This window comes from Cavia porcellus, unplaced genomic scaffold (assembly GCF_034190915.1).
Source record: "Cavia porcellus strain 051 isolate PalLab524CR breed Dunkin Hartley unplaced genomic scaffold, mCavPor4.1 scaffold_34, whole genome shotgun sequence".
NCBI classification, from domain to species: domain Eukaryota; kingdom Metazoa; phylum Chordata; class Mammalia; order Rodentia; family Caviidae; genus Cavia; species Cavia porcellus.
The window spans coordinates 986,484-991,251 of record NW_026947517.1 but is presented as its reverse complement, the minus strand read 5'-3'; the positions used below and the strand labels follow the sequence as shown (position 1 = coordinate 991,251).

Below are 4,768 nucleotides of genomic sequence, written 5' to 3'. Positions count from 1 at the left end.
TGGGCTGTGCATGGGCACTGTGTGAACACTTGTTGGCCTGTTTTGTGGACTCAACAAAGATTTTGTTCGGTGAGGTCACAAAATTAGAGAATGTATATGTTGTAGACATCAGCAACAGTGGTAGGCAGAGTGGAACAGAGCAGAAAACCACTGTTCTTGATGTATAATTCTTACACAGGTTGTTCTCTCATGTTTACATTCTTGTGTAGTACTCTCACCTGTTCATGGGAGTTCATCTGTGCTAAGTCATGGTTACATAACTGTACCCCACTGTGTGCCTGTGCAGACAAACAGGGTCATGTCCTCAGTTGTCTTTAGATGTCCCTGAACTGTGAAGCAGTCTGAGTGGTTCCCCACAACACTACATAGATTGAACCCTGAAAAGTAGGTAGTCTTCCATAGGGTAGCTCTTTTCTAAATCCATTAACAACTTCTAAATAAAGACTCCCTCATGGGTATCCTACTCAGAACCCCCTCCTTGCTGGTGGGAATTTTACTCCCTTGCCTTTATATCTATCAGAGAGGAGGAGGATAAGGGGTAAATTGCTTGTGAAGTCCCCAAAGACAACAGGGAGGCAGACCTCAGTACATCAGCAACAGGCAGCAGGCAGGGAGAGTTGTGTCTTTATCGTTCAGCCTCTGTATATGTTGTTATGTTTACATTCTTGCAAGCTGGCCTCCCAGTGGTGCCACAAGCTGACGACAAACCTGTACCATAAGTGTTGGGAGCCGTGGCACTGTCAAGTCATCAGACGCGGTGATTGCGAGGCCTGTGGGAAAGTACAAAAGCCTGGGCTAGATTACCCCTCTCATCGAGCCCGCCTGTGTGGCACCTGTTTCTTATCACCCCACTAAGTTCCTGCCTCACAGGGTAGTCTGCCTAGCTATTAATCCTATATATAGCCAGTGCCTCCACCCCCGAGAGAGAGAGAGACTGAAGCACAAAAGGAGCCGCGGGGAGCGGACCGGTAGAGGCTTCGGGGCAGACTGAAGCACGGAAGGAGCCGCGGAGAGCGGACCGGTAGAGGCTTCGGGGCAGACTGTATAAGGAGAGAATAAAGAAAAGCCTGACCACCGCCAGACCTTGTCGTGTGTCTTTCCTGCCGGCCGGGAGCGGACATCGACATTTGGTGGCCCGTACGGGGATTGATCAACCCCGAGACGCGGCGGTGGACTGCATTCTCCTACACAGTGCTGCAGCTGCAGGACAGGTGAGTAGAGGATAAGCCTGGGCCCTGGGTGGCGCGCACCTACAGGGTTTGTAGACTCCTCTCAACCTCACGCGTAAGTGGCAGGTTTCTTGGGCCTCACGCGGTGAGTATGAAACATAACACCAGAACTTAAGGTAATAAAAGAGTGTAAAACATAAACATAGAAGTAAAAATAACAGAAGATATATTAAAAATGGGAAACATGCCAAGTAAAGATACACAGCCTTGGTGTTGGTCCTTCAGAGACTCCTAAAGTCCAAGGACCTCAAGGTGGGGCGTAAGACTTTAGAAAATTTCCTTGCAGAGATTGACAGCTTTGCTCCCTGGTTTCTGCCTACAGGGCATGTAAACCTGCCCTCCTGGGAAAAGTTGGGCAGAGACCTTTCCCTAGCAGAGCGGGAGGGTAGAGCTTCAGTCTCTGCTCGTCCATTGTGGGAAATGATACACACGTGCCTAAAGAGTGAGGGTAGTTACGGGGGGAGCTCTCAAGAACTTGTAGAAGTACGCGAGGTGTTTGAACAGGCACAGTGAGGAAGCTCCCGAGAAGGGTCCATCAAGGAGGGCAGAGATACAAAAGAGGAAGCCGAGGCGCGGTTTGTGTCTTTCCGCAGGAATCGGGACGAGAGCCAATGTGGGTCCCAGAGAGGTTGACGCGACAAGTCCCTCGACTGAAGATCAGGCCTGTTCCACCAGAGGCCAACCGCAGACCCAACAACAAGATGAGCCCTAAAAGAACTGCAGGACAATCCCTTTTTGGGGGCCTGGAATGGCTTGCTCCCCTATGTGCTACCCTTGTATACGCATGGCTCGCTCGCATGGCCTACGACCGCATTTAAAAGTGACAGGCTTCCCACATTCTCCTCCCTAGACAACAACATGTAGCAGGGTGGGTGAGTCAATGACGGGTAAGAGCGTGCCTCCCCAGCACGACTCAACCTAAGCCAGGCCCTACCCCGTTCCGCTCGAAAGCCGCTGGATTGTTAGATAAATTTCTCTCCGAGGGGATTCGTGGAGAGAAATGAGTGCATGCCTATGTGCAACCAGGTTCCGTCCGGTTCATTCCTGGCCCTAGAAAAAAGGACGAGGGCCTCAGGGCCTTGGTGGACCCTGGGACGGCCGACCAGGGTCTACGCTAAGGGCCTACGGTGGGCCTCAGTTCGGGGCATAGGCCTCTGCACTCTATCCAGGACGGGCTGCGATGCGCGTAGCCATCATTTAAAATAAAATAGGGGGAGATGTTGGGAGCCGTGGCACTGTCAAGTCATCAGACGCGGTGATTGCGAGGCCTGTGGGAAAGTACAAAAGCCTGGGCTAGATTACCCCTCTCATCGAGCCCGCCTGTGTGGCACCTGTTTCTTATCACCCCACTAAGTTCCTGCCTCACAGGGTAGTCTGCCTAGCTATTAATCCTATATATAGCCAGTGCCTCCACCCCCGAGAGAGAGAGAGACTGAAGCACAAAAGGAGCCGCGGGGAGCGGACCGGTAGAGGCTTCGGGGCAGACTGAAGCACGGAAGGAGCCGCGGAGAGCGGACCGGTAGAGGCTTCGGGGCAGACTGTATAAGGAGAGAATAAAGAAAAGCCTGACCACCGCCAGACCTTGTCGTGTGTCTTTCCTGCCGGCCGGGAGCGGACATCGACACATAAGGATCACTGAGGGACAATTACAACCCAAAGCCTCACACACACAAACAAGAAGCGTTTCTCATGTGTGCATCACTCAGGGGCCAATAGTGATGTCCAACTCATGTTGCCTGCACTTCCTTCACCTCCTGGGACACTGCACTTCTTACAGCAGAGGAAAAAGAATTTTTACTAATTATTCAATATCAACTACAAAAAATAGATGTCTAAAGAAATGGTACATGGAAAACCATGTTGAAATTCAGGTGCAACCCCTCAAGGCAGCCCCATAAAACAAATGCAATGAAGTTTGTTGTAGAGGGTTCCCAGAGTTATTTTCAGAGACAGCTCCATGATTACACAGACTCCTGAGTCACATGCGCATCTGACTGTTAGTGAACAAGGATGTTCCTGGGTGAGAGGTGTTGGAGGAGGAGGTGAAGATGTTCATTTGTTCTCTAAGTCTAGGGAACATCCTTCAGTTTCACCTTCAGCGGGTTTGCATACTGTCCTGTAGCCATTTCCTGACTTACCTCAGAAAGTCTTAGCTTTCCTGATTTTGTTTTATTGTCATTCGCAGCCCTGACTCTTAAGGCGTCTAGTAGGTAGTGACATGTGTCACTTGCATTCGTGTCTGACAACTATTCTCTCCTTGCCCAAACCTTAGTCAGGATCCTCTGGTCACCTGCCACTGTCTGAGAAGTCTCCACAAAGAGGAGATGGGGACCTCCACTCATCCAGTGCCTGGTGCAGAGGTTCCAGGCTTGTCATGGAGGAGAATTGCTATGTATCCCTATGAGAGGCTCAGGTAAATTTAGTAAGCAGATTCAAAGATGCAGGCAGTCTGAACAGAGTGCAGGCGTTCAGAGAATGAGGTCTATTGTGGTCTAGGGCTGGGCAGCTTCTGTGCTATGGGGGATGGAAATCTGTGGAATTTGTGAATCTATAGAAGGCAGGGGTTAAAGTTACAGGCAACAGGCAATGGCCCATTTTCTAGGTAAAAAGCAAAAGAAGGCCCAGTTTAAGGCCTTATTTTATCTTGAAGACAGTGGATTTTTTTTCAGGGAGTTTCTTGGAAGGAAAAAAAGACATTGTAACTTTGGATACATTTGTATCCTGAATCTGGGATGTCCCAGGAACCATCTCTGGCTATACCTGGCCTTCACATTTACCAGTCCTCTGGACACATCTTAACAAACCAAATTGTGCTGTCCCAGCAGCATTCCACTGAGACTCCGGGTTCTGCATTCTTTACCTTAAACACAACGCATTTGTAAAACTTCCTCCAGAACAAACACTCATATGGCCTAGTATAGCACAAAGTCCTTGGGGTGACCAGAAGTTAATCTAGTTTAAATTAATCTGTTATCCATATCTGGGTGAAATGGGACCAGCAATCCTAGTTTTTGAGGAATCTCCACACTGATTTCCACAGTGGATGCACCAGTCTATGCCCCCACCAGCAGTGGAGAAGCTTCCTTTTTGCCCACAACACCTCTAGCATTTCTTGTTGCTTGATTTCCTGACATAGACATTCTCAGGGTGAGGTGGAATCTCAGTGTTGTTTTAATTTTTCACCTATATTTATTTCATATTTCTCACTCTCAATTCATTTTTGGCTTCTGTGTTCATATCTGCATTGTCCAGTTTTAGCAAGTGTCCTGCTAAGGCAGTTGGCCACAAGCCTCCATCCCTGATGTGTGATCATCCTTAACATCCAATTGGCTCCTCATCCTACACCATCATGCAGCTTACACCTATCCAGCCTGGCCTGCCCTCTGAAATCATCCCATTAGGCTGGGTCAGGAAACAACTCCCTTCCATCTGCTACTCACTCTTACTGTTGTCAGATCCCTGACCTGACCCTGGCCTGCAGCTGTACATCCCTAATTTTCCTAGGTGCGTGTGGAGTTCTCTGTCCTCCACTGTTGAAC

General features: G+C 49.3%; 1 long non-coding RNA gene across 1 annotated transcript; it reads left to right on the top strand.

The window, feature by feature from the left end:
* Positions 1 to 730: 730 nt before the first annotated feature.
* LOC134474663 (uncharacterized) lies at positions 731 to 2,807 on the top strand. The gene is made up of 2 exons (XR_010045528.1): positions 731 to 1,211; positions 1,823 to 2,807. It is a non-coding gene; the product is annotated as an uncharacterized LOC134474663 (long non-coding RNA).
* The last annotated feature ends 1,961 nt before the right edge of the window (positions 2,808 to 4,768 follow it).